The sequence below is a fragment of the Lissotriton vulgaris genome, chromosome 1_1, assembly GCF_964263255.1.
Source record: "Lissotriton vulgaris chromosome 1_1, aLisVul1.2, whole genome shotgun sequence".
Classification (NCBI taxonomy): domain Eukaryota; kingdom Metazoa; phylum Chordata; class Amphibia; order Caudata; family Salamandridae; genus Lissotriton; species Lissotriton vulgaris.
Window position 1 is genome coordinate 729,626,554 of NC_141685.1, and position 17,015 is coordinate 729,643,568.

The 17,015-nt window shown below is 51.4% G+C and overlaps 1 protein-coding gene across 2 annotated transcripts in view; it reads left to right on the forward strand.

Moving 5' to 3' along the window:
- Positions 1-17,015, forward strand: part of TDRD5 (tudor domain containing 5) — a 1,550,608-nt gene that overhangs the window by 405,349 nt on the left and 1,128,244 nt on the right. The gene's annotated exons all lie outside the window — the stretch shown is intronic.

The window sequence follows — 17,015 nt, forward strand, 5'->3', positions numbered from 1 at the left end:
GCTGCCACAATGTCCAGAGGTGGTCCAGGCTAAACTCGCCCAAACCCTTGCGGAGGATGGAGACGCAGCGCGTTATTCCATCTGGTGTGGGCTGGATACAACGGACTCACTGGGCAGGGCGATGGCAACGACGGTGGCGGTTCGCCGCCACGCCTGGTTGAGGTCCGCCAACTTCTCGCCCGATGTCCAGGCTACACTCCTGAACATGCCGTTCAATGGCCGTCGCCTCTTCGGTGACAAGGCAGACCATGCGCTGGAACGTTTTAAGAACTCCAGGGCTACGGCCAAGTCCTTGGGCCTCTCGGCCCCACGCCAGCAATCGGGTGCCTTTCGCTCCTTGCGTGACCACAGAAGGGGCGCCCCCACACGTGCTGCCAGTCACGCGCCGTAAATGTTCAACAGTGCGGTGGCGGACGTGGAAACTGCTGTGGCGGCGGTCGGGGACAACGGCGAGGGCAGTCCACACCTCCCTCAGCAGCACCCGCCTCAAAACCTTCCTAGTCCGAGTTTTCAGGCCCATGTGTTCGCCATCACCTCTCCCACTGGCGCACAGTCACTTCGGACAGTTGGGTGCTGCAGATCATCCGAAGGGGCTACTCCCTCCCCTTCGAGGCGACCCCTCCATCCATGCCACCGCAATGCCACCGCATGTCGGGGGATTACTTGCAACTTCTGCAAGAGGAAGTCACGGCCCTCTTGGCCAAGGGGGCCATCTAGCGCGTTCCTGGGCCAGAAGTAGGGTGCGGATGTTACTCCCACTACTTTCTGGTACCCAAGAAGGGCAAAGGAGGCCTACGCCCTATCTTGGACCTGCGGAACGTCAACGGCTTCCTCCGGAAGGAGAAGTTCGAGATGCTGACTTTGGCTCAGGTCCTAGCTGCCCTGGACCCAGAAGACTGGCTGGTAGCGTTGGACTTGCAGGACACTTATTTCCACATCCCCGTCTTGCCGGCCCACCGGCGTAACCTGCGGTTCACGGTAGGCCAAGAGCACTTTCAGGTTCCAGGCATGTGGGCTGCTGAATTCATATCTGTGCATAGATGGCCTCCTAGTGTTGGGTCCGGATGATCGCACATTGTTGTCCTGGAAGAGTCTTCGAAGTATCACGAGATAAGTGGCTCCTCCCCTGGACTAAAGTGCGCATGGGCATCAACGCCATCCTCAGATTGTGTTTTTCCGCCATTGGGTTCGGATGTATATTGGTTCACTCTAGTCTGAATCGATATATAAACTTTCTTAAGGCCAAAAGGCCTTTAGGTTTTCGTCGGTATAGTCTTGCGTTCGGTGCCCGATTCTTCCAGCTCTGTTCTGAGCCGGATTTCCAGAAGAGCCGCGTGCTTTTCGACGCTGAAGGCCCAGTCGACGCCAGAGGCCTTATCGACGAACCATCATGGAACGGAGTCCGTTCAAGAGATGTCCCGTGTGCAACTCAAAGTATCCCCACATCGACGTCCACCCGGTGTGCAACAAGTGTCTGTCGCCGGATCATGATGAAGCCAGCTGCATGGCTTGTTCCCGTTTTCGATCCAAGAAGACTCTTCTGCATCGTCGCGCTGCGTGCCAGGAGGCCCAGCAGACTGAACCTGCACTTGTGGACATTTTCGATGCCGGGGATGATGACTGAGCTGACCGGGAGGTTCGTGAGAACCTGTCGAATCCTGCGTCGGAGGTCGACTCCAACTACGACGCGGATGTTGAAATGCTCGACGCGGTAGAATTCGTCGGCGAGGTAGGAGACGACGACGGGGCCTTTGGGGCCATGGAAGATGGCTCGAGCGAGGAGCTAACTCAAGCAGACATTGGGGCCGAAACGCTTTGGAAGGCTCAGGTCGAGGGATCGCCACTAGGCCTTACCCAAGACCTTCCAATAAGTTCTACGGCCCCGCCTTCGGGCTCGGCTTCGGACATTGCTAAGGAGCCGCACCCTGCAAAATCAAAACCGAAAGTGAAAACACCAGTCTCTACGCAAGTGAAAGCACTGATGCCTCCATCGAAACCGAAAGTGCGTATTGCTTTGGTCGGCTCAAAGTCCTCGGACCTGTCGGCACCGTCGAAGCAGAAGGGCGTTATCGACCAAAGAAACGGCTCAAGGGCGTCGAGACGAAGTCTAGCACGCCGAAGACAAAGGTCAAGGCAGTCGAGCCGAACACATCGGCGCCGAAGACGTCGACACCGACAAGGGGCTCAGTGATCCAAAGGTTCTCGAGACTCCGCGTCGACAAGACAAGGCCAAGAGCGGACCGACCCACAAGTCCACGTCTAGTGGTGCCTCGAAGGATTCAGTCGAGTCGGCGCAGCCGTCCGCCGCGTTCTTCAAGCAAGTGGCGGACTCCCTGAAGCGCATAAAGGACAAGGCCTCGAGTGTCGGGCCTAAAGATCCTCCACCTTCGAAGCCTGTCGATAAACCTCAGAAGCCGTCGACGCCCATTCACTTCACGCTGCCGCCGAAAGTGGCGCCGAAGGCTTTCACCACTAAAATGGCCACCAACGTGCCCGAGAAGGTGTCCTCGGTGCCGAAGTCGACAACAGTGGTCCCGGTCTTTAAGCATCGACAATCCTCATTAGAAGAGCAACAGGAACAATTTATCGATGCCAAAACAGGCAGACTTTCCCTTTATAAGCGGAAAATCGCCCCGGAACAACCAATGGAGTCCTACAAAATTCCACTGAAGAAGAAAAAGGATTCTACTTCGACACCTGTTCTTGTGGAACCGGTTTCTCCACGTGGCCATGATGTCTCGCCCACTTATTCAGATGTGGACACTGGGGAAGGTGTTGAGGATGAATACAGCTATCCTGCTGACCCAGGTGATCCTCACTCTACCCAGGACACTCAGATGTATGCTGTAAAAACGTCGCCTACTGAGGATTCGGCTGCGTTTAATGCCCTCATTGAAAGGGCTGCGAAGAATCATAACGTCCAGCTCCATGCTGACCCCATTGAAGTGGACTTTCTTTTTGACACCTTTTCCGTCTCAGAGAGGACTGTCAAGACTCTGCCTATGTTGAAGGGTGTCTTGAAGCATGCTGGGGAAATCTTTAAGGAGCCTACAAGAGCCAGGGTGATAAATCCCAGAATTGAAAAGAAGTATAAACCGGCGCCTGGAGACCCTACTTACATCAAGGGACAGTTGCTGTTGGACTCTCTTGTTTTTCTAATGCCCGGAAGAGAGCTAATTCACAAACAACGGGTGATGCTCCTCCCCAGATAAGGAATCTAAGGTGTTTGAGGCATCGGGGAAAAGGGTGGCAGCTCAAGCGGCCAATATCTGGCGCATTTCAAACACACAGGCGCTTCTGGCCAGGTATGACAGGGCACATTACGACACACTTGAGACCCTGTTGCAGTACCTGCCAGATGAATACAAAGAGGCAGCTGAGATGCTCATCCAAGAGGGGAAGCTCATATCAAATGCTAATATTAAATGTGCACTGGACGCGGCAGACACAGCTGCCAGGGCTATTAACACGAGTGTAATGCTGAGACGACATGCCTGGCTCAGTATCTCCGGGTTCAAGCCAGAGATACAGACCACCATTCTCAATCAGACAGTAAACCCTGATCATCTATTTGGCCCAGAGGTGGACACCACCTTGGAGAAAAAATCAAAAAGGACACTAAAACTGCTAAGTCCATGGGGGCTCTACAGTCCCAGCAGTTCCTGGGTGGTTCTTTTCGTCGCTCAAGCACTAGAGGTATTTCCAGAGGCCAGCTCTCCCAAACCACACAGTACTATAAAGGCGGCACGCAGACCACATACACGAAACAAAGTCGAGGTGGATATCGTGGAAACAGCGCCAAAGGCAGAGGTCGTGGAAACAACAACTCCAGATCCTCCGCCACTAACAAACAGGGACGCCTTGTCACTGCCCCCCGACCATGCAACACCTGTCGGGGGGAGACTTAAACAGTTCCTGCCGGTCTGGAAGTCCATCACCACAGACAGGTGGGTCACACAGCTTATACAGTACGGTTATTGTCTGGAGTTAATATCCACTCCACCCAACATACCCCCAAGACACCGTCCTATGTCCGCCGAGCATTTGCACTTATTGCAGCAGGAGGTCCTAGTCATGCTGCAAAAAGGGGCAATAGAGCTCGTGCCTGTGGAAGAAAGAGGCACAGGAGTTTACTCACTGTACTTCTTGATACCAAAAAAAGACGGGTCCCTCAGACCCATACTGGACCTCAGACCCCTCAATCAGTACATTCTGTCGGAGCACTTTCACATGCTGACCCTGCAGAAAGCCCTACCGTTGCTCAGTCAGGGGGATTTTCTCGCAATTTTAGATCTGAAGGATGCGTATTTTCACATTTCGCTGCATCCGTCACACAAAAAATACCTCCGGTTCACCATCCAAAACCAACATTACCAGTTCAAGGTTCTACCTTTCGGGGTCACCACGGCACCCAGAGTGTTTACAAAGTGCCTGGCGACGGTGGCGGCGCACCTAAGGAGACAAAACATTCATGTCTACCCTTATCTGGACGACTGGCTCATCCAGGCAAAGTCAGCCCAGCAGTGTGCCGCCCACATGTCCCACACCATTCACCTTCTTCACGATCTCGAATTCTCACTGAATTACCCAAAGTCCCACCTGCAACCCGCCCACATACGGCAGTATCTGGGTGCGACGATAAACACTCTTGCAGCCACAGCACAGCCAAATTCAGTGAGGGTCAGCAGCATTCAATCGCTGATACAAAAATTCAGACCTCAACACTCGCTTCCAGCGCAAGTGTTAATGCAGTTGATAGGCATGATGGCCTCCTGCATCTCCATAGTCTCGCACGCGAGACTACATATGCGTCCGCTTCAGGAGTGCTTAGCACGTCAGTGGACTCAGGCTCACGGACAGTTGAAAGACCTAGTGTTGGTGACCGGTCGTGCATACAACTCTCTGCATTGGTGGAATCCACAAAACCTTTGCAAGGGTCGACCGTTCCAGGAGCCTGTGCCACAGATCATTCTGACGAGACGCTTCTCTCCAGGGTTGGGGATCTCATGTACTCCACTACACTGTGCAGGGGCTATGGACACCACAGCAAAGGAAGATGCACATCAATGTTCTAGAACTGATGGCTATCTTCATGGCAATGAAAGCTTTCAAGGTACATCTGTGCAACAAGGTCGTGTTGATCCGGACGGACAACATGACGGCCATGTACTACATTCAGAAACAGAGAGGAACACACTCTCCACAGTTGTCTCATCTGGCTCAGAGCATGTGGAAGTGGGCCATTCAAAGGAACATCTTCCTCATGGCGGAACACCTCCCAAGCAAGGACAATCAGATGGCGGACCTGCTCAGCAGGTACAGCCACCAGATGCACGAGTGGGAGATACATCCATCAGTACTCCACCCGTACTTCCTAAGGTGGTGTCATCCAGAGAGAGACCTGTTCGCCACAAAGGAAAACGCCAAATGCCCAAACTTTGCCGCCAGGTTCCCACACCCACAGTCGCAGGGCAATGTGATATGGATGAACTGGTCAGGCAAATTTGCGTACGCTTTTCCCCCAGCACCTCTAATACCGCTGGTGGCACGCAAGGTGAAGCAGCACTCGATGACTCTCATCCTGGTTGCTCCGACGTGGGCTCGCCAACCATGGTACACCAGGTTTCTGGAACTGTCCGTGGTACCGCATCAAAGGCTGCGCCTCACACCCAGGCTTTTGACGCAGAGCATCCGGATCCGCAACAGCTCAACCTGGCGATCTGGCTCCTGAGGTCTTAGAGTTTGGCTACCTCAACTTACATCCTGACTGTATGGACATAATCCGGGAGGCAAGAAAGCCCACCACCAGAGCATGCTATGCGGCGAAAATGGAAGCGATTTGTCATTTATTGTGCAGACAACATTATTAACCCGCTGGATGCATCTATTCAGAACTTCATTTGTTATCTCTTAAATCTGTTCAAATGCAATCTGGCTTATGCTTCCATTCGTATACATCTATCCGCAATGGCTGCTTATCTCCAAAACAGACAGCACCTCTCACTTTTCAGGGTGCCTGCCATTAAAGCCTTTCTGGAAGCACCCAAACGAGTCATTCCTCCGTGGACGCCACCAGCTCCTGAGTGGAACCTAAATGTGGTCCTCACCAGGCTGATGGGTCCCCCTTTCGAGCCACAGCATTCATGCGTGATTCAGTTCTTAACATGGAAAGTGGCTTTCCTGATAGCGATTACATCGCTACGACGCGTTAGTGAACTCCAGGCACTAACTATCCAAGAGCCATTCATACAGATTCATTCCAACAGGGTGGTGCTTCGCACTAACCCTAAGTTCCTTCCTAAGGTTGTTTCTCAGTTCCATATCAACCAGACTATAGAACTACCTGTGTTCTTCCAAAATCCAGAGTCACTTGCGGAGAGGATGCTCCACACACTTGACGTCAAGAGGGCCCTAATGTACTACATTGATAGGACCAAAGATTTTCGGAAGACTAAACAACTATTTGTTGCATTTGCGCCACAACACAAAGGTAACCCCATTTCCAAGGCTGGTATAGCCAGGTGGATCGTTAAATGTATTCAGATCTGCTATCAGAAAGTCCAGCGCACTCTCACCATTCCACCTCAGGCCCACTCCACCCGAAAGTTGGGGGCCTCCATAGCTTTCCTTGGAAATATTCCTTTGGAAGACATATGTATAGCAGCCACATGGTCTACCACACACACATTTACAAAACACTACTGTGTTGATGTGCACTCCAAACAGCAGGCAGCTGTAGGGCAGGCTGTTCTAAAAACACTTTTCCAAACTGCTGCAGCTGGCACAGGCGGCCGCCGTTAATGGAGGGACTGCTATGTATTCTATGCACAGATATGAATTCAGCAGCCCACATGCCTCGAACCGAATATGCTACTTACCAGTATGCATCTGTTCTTGGCATGTAGGGCTGCTGACATTCATATCGCCCGCCCTCCTCCCCGGCGCCTGTAGCGGCTGCAGCATTCACACATACTTCTAGCATGGTCATCATTCACATAGTTTCACTCCATCTTGGCCACAATGGCTAAAAACAATCTGAGGATGGAGTCGATACCCATGTGCACTGTAGTCCAGGGGAGGAGCCACCTATCTCGTGATACTTCGAAGACTCTTCCAGGACAACAATGTGCGATCATCCGGACCTAACACTAGGCGGCTATCTATGCACAGATATGAATGTCAGCAGCCCTACATGCCAAGAACAGATGCATACTGGTAAGTAGCATATTCGTTTACCGTGCACCCCTTCGGCCTTACCAGCGCCCCACGGGTGTTCACGAAGGTGATGGCGGTGGTCGCAGCCCTTCTGCGCAGGTTAGGGGTATCAGTCTTCCCCTACCTAGACGACTGGTTGTTGAAGGCGGGCTCGCCCCAGACAGTCGTCAGCCACCTCCAGACTACGGCCGACCTCCTGCATTTTCTGGGGTTCTACATCAATGTGCCGAAGTAGCACCTGTGTCCCTCTCAGAAGCTCCTCTTCATCGGAGCGGTTCTCGACTCGGCGCAGTTTCGGGTTTACCCACCCGAACAGTTCGGGATATACAGGCTCTGATTCCCAACTTTCAGCCTTTATCCCTGTAGGAGAGTAGGGCCTGCAATCCTATGATCACCACAGATTTTTGCTTTTTGCTTCACTGGTTTACGACTTCTCTGGCTGTGGGCCTGCTAATCAGACCCACAGCCTTGCTGTTCTCTCACTAAATTGACATGTGTACCTTACGTGCATTTACCAATTGGTACTGGGCCACCTTATCAGACCCTGTAACTCAGGGCATAGGTGTACCCAGGGCCTACCAGGGGCTGCAGCATGTATTATGCCACCCCTGGCTGGCCATCTAAATCTGACACAACTGGCTGCACGACAGCTGGGGCAAAGTGGTGTACCCACCCTTTGCTGTAGATATAGTATACCTATATCTAACCCTAAAATGGACACATGTATTCCTATCAGTCACTCCTATGGCAGGCCTTAACAATCCTGAAGGCAGAGTGCTTGGAATTATGTGAGATGGTGCTCTGGCATGAGCTGAGCCCGTCTGCAGCTTGCGGAACCAAGTCCTAATAGCTGTTCTATGATAACGCGTACCATATACCCTTAAGTGCATTATAATCCTTGCGGTTGTTTGCTATCTTTGGTATTGCTTTATCAAAACATGTCGAGTAAGGTGTCATACGAATTTGAATACTAACCCCTCGCCAATTCTGGCGACGGGGTTAGCATTCCACCCTTCTAGAGGGACACAACATGTATGTAACTGTGAACCCCGGTTAAAGTTCTCGAGCCTCAGCATCACAAAATGGATGCTGCCACCACAGACACAAGTCTGACCCCCTGCAGCTGGGAGTCCTTCCAGCGAGGGGAGCTTGGACAAAGGGTTTCCTGTCAGGGGCGGTGCTAACACCATCCCAGACAGGGTTTTGTGTATCCTAGGTAGGCAGGGCTGAATAGGAAGGTGACTGTAAGTGGCACCCCGGTGCTCACTGTGCATCTGCCAGTTTGAACCCGTTCCAGGGGCACACCAGCCCCTGAACTGGCGAAAGTCCGGCATGGGAGAGGGGTGTAACGACCCCTCTTCCTGGTCCCACCCATGGGCAGGACCTAGTCCCGTACCAGCCCCTTTCTTTAGTATAAAGGTGGGAGCGGGGACCCTTCCAAATTAGATCATCTTTGAATCCTGAAACTACTTTCTACGAAAGGAACTCAAGACTTCTTCTCAAGATTTCTCCCTTGTGACTAAGGAGTAGTCACCCTGCATCTGAGGGCACCAACTAAGAACACTGCGGTTTGCTGCACGTCCTTCCTCCGGAATCAGACCGATCAGCACGACGAGACCCGGCTTCCCTGGCACCTCTGACCTCTACCTACATCATCAGCCCAGCTGAGATCCGTGGGTGTGACGAGACCTCGAGGGACCGGCCATCTTCAGAACTGCCCGACGCTTATCCAGCACGACCGCCGAGGGATCCTCGAGTGAGTGCTTTGGGGTTTGAGAAGCCCTAACCCTGAGCAGCTCCAGCACCGAGTCCAGCACCCCAGCATCCACGAGATCTGCGTGAGGCCCTTCTGCTCTTTGCTGCTCACCGCGTTGTCCGGCCACTTGCCTGCTGGCTTGTAGCCCTCTTGACGACGAACGACATTTCCATCACTGGTCTGGTTGCTCCAGACTGACCCTTGCTCCCTTCCAACAGAGGAGCACCCCGGACCCTCCTGGTCCACTCCAGACGCCATGTTGAGTCCACCGCGTGGGCTTGCATTTGCCAAGAGTTGTTGCCCCAATCCTGGGTCCAGCATCGCCGACAGCAGATACCTTCGTGGGACAGCTCGCACCTCTATCCTGGTTGCCTACAACGCCTCCTGGTCCGAGAGACTGCAGAGCCCAGCGTCGCACACCCACCTGGTCGAGGTGACTTCGTCCGGTGCCATCCTGGTGCCCATCTAATCACTGGCTAGTGATTCAGAACTTGGTCTCCTCTGCTTACAGGTATCCTTCATTACCGATCCAGGCTTGGATCACATCGAACTTCATCACTGGTCGCCTGCCAGCAACTTCTTCTTTCAGGCTCCATAGACTGCAACGAGGATTCCCGACGTCTTTTCAGCCCTATGCAGCCGCAGCCCCTGGGCTAGGTAACCCGAGCATTTTGGTGCTCCAGCATAGCTTAACTATCTAAGTGTACAGATCCTTTTTCGTTTCAGCTCTACCTAGTCGGATTCGTCCGATAACACTAACTTTACGAAATCAAGCATCCATAGACTTTGTCTCGCTTCCCGTGTGAGAGTGCACACTCTGCACCCGATCTCCCTAGGCCTCCTGCTCGTAATCTGAAGGTTCAGTAGTCCAGTCCTAGCGATCCTAAAGCCTTTGAGACTAGTTACTTACCTGCTAGTATTTCGCATTCCACTTTTGTAGTATATGGTTTTCCATGTGTAAATTGTGCGACTTTCAGAATTTCTTTAAGAGCTTTGTATTGTGCTTAGCGCCCTGTCCTCATAAAGAGTCCAGGGCTGTTGTGTCCTAAATAAATATACTTTTATTTTCATAACAACTTGTGTGGTGTCCTTTCACTTGGTGTTCAAGGGGTATATGTGATGGTATAACAGCTGGCTTAACACACCCTCTAGAGTTTAGCCTAAAGACTGCTCTTGTCCATGCTACTAGGATAGCTGGTCTAAAAGGTTGACTTACAACCAATCATCAATAAGGGTAGTTTGGAATGATACACAGGGATCACTAGAATAGTGAGCACTACATATCAGGCCAACTTCTCACAATCCCAGAGTCTCGGTCAGGTTGACGCTGCGGCTTCTGGGGCTGATGGCCTCCTGCATCCTTCTGGTGCATCACGCCCGGTGGCTGATGCGGGCTCTGCAGTGGGACCTGAAGTTTGTGGGCCCAGCATCAGGACAACCTGTCCGACCATGTCCTGATCTCGGAGGGCACTGCGAGACAACTGCAGTGGTGGCTCACGGACCGCGATTGGGTCAATGGCAGATCCCTCTCCCTACCCCACCCGGAGCACGTGGTTTTGATGGACACGTCCCTCCAGGGCTGGGGAGGCCACAAGGGAGAGACGAAGATCAGAGGCCTCTGGTCTCCGGAGGAGTCCCGGCTCCACATCAACCTTTTGGAGCTGCAGGCGATTCGTCTAGCACTGAAGGCATTCCTCCCCTCTGTCCGGGGGAGTGTAGTGCAGGTGTTCACGGACAACACAACTGCAATGTGGCACTGCAACAAACAAGGCGAGGTGGGGTCGTGGACCCTTTGCCAGGAGGCTCTGCGCCTCTGGTAGTGGCTGGAACATCAGGGCGTGACCCTGGTGGTTCAACACCTGGCAGGCTCTCTGAATGCCAGGGCAGACGAACTCAGCCGTCGGTGCATGATGGATAACGAATGGCGTCTGAACTCGGACGTGGCGCAAACCTCTGTCAGCAATGGGGACAGCCTTGGTTAGATCTATTCGCCACAGAAAAGAACGCGCAATGTCATCTGTTCTGCGCGTTGGAATTTCCAAGGCAGCACTTTGTGATGCCCCAGTGGGAATTGAATCTTGTTCTCACTTATCTAATGTGTGCTCCCTTTGAGCCGCTCCATAACTGTCCTCTCCGTCTTCTCACCCTGAAGACTGCTTTCCGGGTTGCCATCACCTCTGCCAGGAGAGTGAGTGAGCTCCAGGCTCTTTCTGCTACTCCACTTTTCCTCTGTTCATCCGGACAAGGTGGTGTTGCGTACACGACCTTCCTTTCTGCCCAAGGTTGTCACGGCCTTCCACATCGGGCAGTCCATTACTTTGCCCACCTTCTTTCCGCCTCCGTATCCCTCGAAAGAGGAAGAGAGGCTCCACCGTCTGGACGCAAAACGTACGCTCTCTTATTACCTAGCTCGCACACGCCAGTTCCGGGTGGATGACCAACTCTTTGTTGGTTACGTGGGCGCGAAGAAGGGAAAGGCAGTACACAAGAGGACCATTTCGCGGTGGATCATCTTGTGTATTCAGGCATGTTACTCCATGGCCTAAAAGGAGCCCCCTGCTGGATTACGGGCTCATTCCACTCGAGCCACGGCAACAACAACTGCCTTAGGCCGAGGAGTCCCCTTACAGGACATTTGCCAGGCAGCTACGTGGGCCTCGCTGCACACATTCGCAAGACACTACTGACTGGACAGTCAAGTCCGGAGGGATGGCTTCTTTGGCCGTTCCGTCCTCCAGGACTTTCTGGTGTGATATTGGTTCGCAGACCCACCACCGGGGTTGGTATTGCTGGGGTATCTATTCTAAGGTAAGGAATCTATGACTAACTCGTCTCTTTCAGATGCACAAGTTACTACTTGTGTAACGATATATCTGTAAGAGACATTAGTTGGTGATAGATTCCTTACCGACCCACCCATCCTCCCCGTTCTGCGAACCGATATCTAGGGTTAAGTTCATCCCTTTTCAGGTCCCTAGTTTCATGGCACCAGTGTTGGTTCTATCATGGCTGTGCGTATCTGGCGCGGAGAAGCTGTGTTTCAGAACTGACGTCAGAGCGCATGGGCGGCGTCTAAGTACTCCGACGTCATTCCGGCGCTAACGACGCCGACGACGGACGCGGAGCCGCAGACGACGCCTACCGACGCGCAGGGGTATTGCTACGCAAAAATTTCCGGATCCAGTCTGACGCCTGGGGATATTCTAAGGTAAGGAATCTATCACTAACTAATGTCTCCTACAGATATATTGTTACACAAGTAGTAACTTGTGCGTCACTGCAACAAAGCAGGCTTTCTCACCCGGGCCGTCACAATCTACCTTTATGTTTGGCAACTGAGCGGCGACAGCAAAACACCCTTGACCTTCCTGAGGTGGTCGGTGTCATCTTGGCAGCCAGATGCCCCTCGACAAATACAGTATACTCCTGTTACTAGGAAAAATTTGTAGCTTGCTACGACACACAGCAGACAGACTCCCTCCAGGCAAAGTTATCTGACATTTTGTTGTTTGTTTTGTCCCCCTCCCAGCAAGGTTTTGATCTGGGCACAGTTAAAGGGTACCTTTCAACCTTTTGAGCTTTTTACGGTTTCTGGACCAGCCCTCATTATTTAAATCACCTTCTGTAGACCTTTAAAAAAATGCATGACACCTGTTTCCTACCTCTCCCTTTGTCTTGTCACAGTGGTATTCTAACCTGGTCCTGGCGTGCACTCTCTTTGAGCCACTTTACAGTTGTACTCAGTAGCTTCTCACCCTCAAGACAGTCTCCATAGTATTGGCTCGGAAAGGAAATGGGCTTCAAGCGCTCTGTGTCTACCTGCCGTACTCGACTTTCTTCCCCGACAAACTGATTCTGCAGATGGCAGCATCCTGCTTGAGAATGTTGTGACGTCATTCCACGTCAGTCAAAATATCATCTTACCAACAATCTTTCTCTGCCTGACCCCTTGGAGGAGGAAAGGCTCCTCCATTTGGACCCCAATATAGCACTGAGCTTTTATATATCGATCATACCAGAGAACATCTATGGATATCAGGGTTTTGTGCGCTTCAGTGGAGTTAAAAAAGACAATGCTGTGCTGAAAAAGGACCATCTCCTGCACAATTGTGCTTTGCAGTAAGGTCTGCCATGCACTGGCGAAAGCATCCTCTGGAAAAACCACAAGCACATTCTACCAGGGCCTAAGTGTTGGCACACAGAGATCCTGTCCTCAAATTTTGCCAGGCAGCTACATGGGCATCCCTCAGTATGTTCACAAAGCACTTACAGCCAAGTTCGCCAGGTGGGGTATTTAGCCTGCTCGGCCCTACAGGACTTTCTGATTTAAGTACATTCACAGATGGTTGTATGACAGAACCCTGCATGCAATTACTATGCATGCCTTTACAACGCCACCCGTACAACATGTGCCTTTACAAACCATGCATTTTATACAAAAATGTGTACAACATATATATACCTTTTCCACGCATGCCTTTACCATGATAATTTCGTTGTAAAGGCATGCTTGGTAAGGGCATATAGGTGCTCAAAATATGATGTGTGGTAAAGGCATCAGCTTGATAATGGCATGTGTGTAGTTGGGATGCACTGGCATGAGCTTTCTAGTTGTGTAGTATTTCTCCCCACGTCTGCCACTCACAGTGGTAAATACACTGTGAACGGACTCCCATCTACTGACAGGACAGAGCGCCGGAACCAGAGGAAACCTCCCCCCTACTGCAGCGCCCTGTCTGACCCTGAACCCTAAGTCTGAAGGATCCTGAGTGACAGAGGTGAATTCGAACGCTGGTCATATGCCTTTACTTGACCTAAGTCTGCCCCTTTTCTTGGCCCTGAGCCCGTAACCCGCCCGCTGCAGTCACCACCCAGCCCCGAGTTCCTAAACCCTTTCCTCTAGCCCCCGCACTCCCCTAAGGTGTACAGCATGGTCCATGATCATTACAATGCATCCTTTACAACTAACATGCCTTTACCACATATGTCCTATTTCATAATAAATGCTGCTTCAACAAATGATGGCAGAACGCTGAATGAATCGGGCATTCACCCCCAGTCAAGAGATCTGGGTTAAATCTGTTGTTCTTTAGCTCACTACGCCACCCCAGTTTAGGACCAGCCATATGCAAGACAGATATGGGTCCCGGCTCACTGTGCTACTAGATTCAAGCTAGCCTTGCTGATGAGGGATGATACCCCAAACTGTTGCCATGATGCTACTATCTGGTTGAGTGATTGTTTTAAACCGGATGTCTTGACTGGGGGTGAATGTTTGATTTGTTCTGCAATCCGTCCATCAGATGTCTTGACTGGGGGTGAATGTTTGATTTGTTCTGCAATCCATCCATCATTTGTGTCTTTTGATTTTGTAATGAAAGCAGGCGTCCTGAAGGCATATTTGTGGTAAATGCTTCTTGGTAACGAACATGCATGGTAAAGGCATGTTTGTTGTAAAGGATGCGTGGTAATGGTCATGCGTGGTTATGACTGTGTTATAATGGCTGTCTCCCTTCACAGACCCACCACTAATAGGTGCTACTTTGGTATATATTCAAAAGGTGAGGAATCCGCTATTCAAAGTCTCTATCAGCTGCAATGCTCTTTCTGGTAGAGACTATAACTGCAGATTCCCCAGCAACGCTCCCGTCCTCACTGTCCCTTGATAAGATCCCAAGTCTTGGAATCTGTACACTGGTCACAACCAATTTGCTATTGGGGCTCTGCATCTGGGGAGCAGACTGCCTTGAAAGCAACTGACTAAAGCGTGCTGGAGTGGCGCCTATATAGGCTCTTTACGTCATTTCCTGAACGTTGTCAGTGCAGAGCCGCATGGCATCTCCGACCAACATAGAGTTATTGCTGAAAAGTTTCCAGATCCAGTCTGACCTCTGGGGTATATTCAAAAGATGAGGCATCTGTAGTTAGAGTCTATACCAGAAAGAGCATTAGCAACGGTAAGTAACTAGTTAATCAACAACTCCACTTAATATGAAGTAGAGTTCCCACTTGACCACAGCTACTGGTACACTTTTCTTCAATTATCTCCTACTTGAAATAAGTCCTATGAATGACTTTTAGTTCAGCCAGCCAAAAGTCAGGTCCTATTCATATTTTATGGGGGAATATGAATGTTGGATCCCATGGCCGTTTTCTAAAGGCCTTTTGTCCCTTTTGCACCTGCTCTTAAGGTATTGTAGTTCTTTTGGTGTTCATCATGGCGGGTATCAATATCTGTGATATTGCATTCTATCTGATAAAGACATCTAGCTGCAGATTCCTTACCTTTGAAATCTCCCCAGGTGCCAGACTGGATCTGGAAATTTTTCCGGCAGTACCTCTGCACATTGGTAGAGGGCGTCTAGTGACTCCATAGTGACATCAACCACCATAAATGCCCATTGTTGACGCTTCAACGTTAGTTTCTTCTTTTCCGCGCTTTCAACAGTTATCCGGTAGCGTTCCTCCGGCCAATTTTGGACAATCTCTGAAATTTTTGGTAGACTGAATAATGTGCTTCTTACTTTCATGTCTTTGGGGTTCAAACCCTGTAGGTCCTATGGGCAGCGGATGTCGGCCACATATCCTCATACTGAGGCCTCGGAGGAGTGCGACTCCTGTTGTCAACTTCGCCTGAAGGCATTGCAGAAACGGCATATGAAACTTCTAGTGGCGCGGTTGTTGCAGGCTTCACGTTGTTCTCTGTCCATGGGCCACTCACATTCACGCTCCAGATGCCTTTCCTGCGGGTGTAACTAGCCCTCGACATCTGACTGCAAGTCCAAACTAGATCAAAGTCGCGGGCCCCCTGTCTTCACCGCGTAAGCCCCAAATTTCAATGCCCTCTCGCAGCATCCAGCTGAGGAGTCTGTGCTACAGTCCACACCGCGCCTCCCTGGTTTCCCTGGAGCCGGGGCAACTCTGAGCCAGATAAGGGAGTACTATTCATCCCTTCGGGTCCACTCCTCCCTCTGCAGCGCTTTTGAGTCCCTAGGAGGTGAGAGCAGCCATGACAAAGTCTATGTTAGTGCGTTCGCCCTCAGTTAGGCCCTCTGTATCTGTAGTCCTATCCAGTTCGGCTCCGGTGCATAGCCCTTCAGGGTTCCCACCTATGCCACCAAGGCCCGATCAGCTGACTCGGAGAACGACATTGGTGGCGCCGAACCATGCTTAGCCGCTTTCCCCCTCCGGTGCCATAACATTGCCGCCTCAGCGTCTGGTGCTGTGCTGATTGCCACAGAGGTCTTTCCTCCTTCCTCTAAGGAGCCCCTTACAGTTTTTCCTCTGGGGGAGCTGGTTTTTGGTGGTGAAGAAGAGAACCTTGGCTTTATACACCCCATATGTGACAATATTCCTCCTCCTCTGGAGGACAGTTTGGTGACTGCGATGGGTGAGGATAGTGACCTTGAGTCTTCACCATCCTTGGGCCTCCTTTCCCCTCCCTGCCTCGCTACAGATGTGAGTGTCTACCTTGTTAAGGTGTTGAGCAGGGCTTCTGTGGTCCTACAATTGCTGCTTCCTTCTCTAGAGCTGAACACTGACCCATTGATTGGCATACTTCATCAGGGCTAAACAGGGTACAGCCTGTGCTTCACTACAGTGAAGCTTTATATGACATTTTATTGGGGGCTTGGGCTAAGCCTGCTACAGGGGCCCCTGCGGACCGGTCTATGTCGCATAAGCATTGTCCCTCCCTTGCAGATCTAAAGTGTTTTCTCCACCATCCTACTCCACTAAGTTTTGTGGTACCGGCCTCTACAACCTCCTCTGACCTCAGTGCCCTTCCTAATTTCCCTCCAGACATGGAATCCAGATGTCTGGATGCTTGTAATAGGCATAGTTCAGCATTGCGGTCACTTAATACCGCTTGCGTTATCTGCTGTTTATCGTATCAATTGTGGTATTCAGTGGCGCACCTGCTACCTTCGCTCCTTGATGACACCCAGAACAATCTTGCTCAGATAATCCAGGTTGGGCAACAGGCTGCTAAGTCGATCAGACGTTGTGGTATGGACACAGCAGTGTTTTTAGTAGCACATTCATC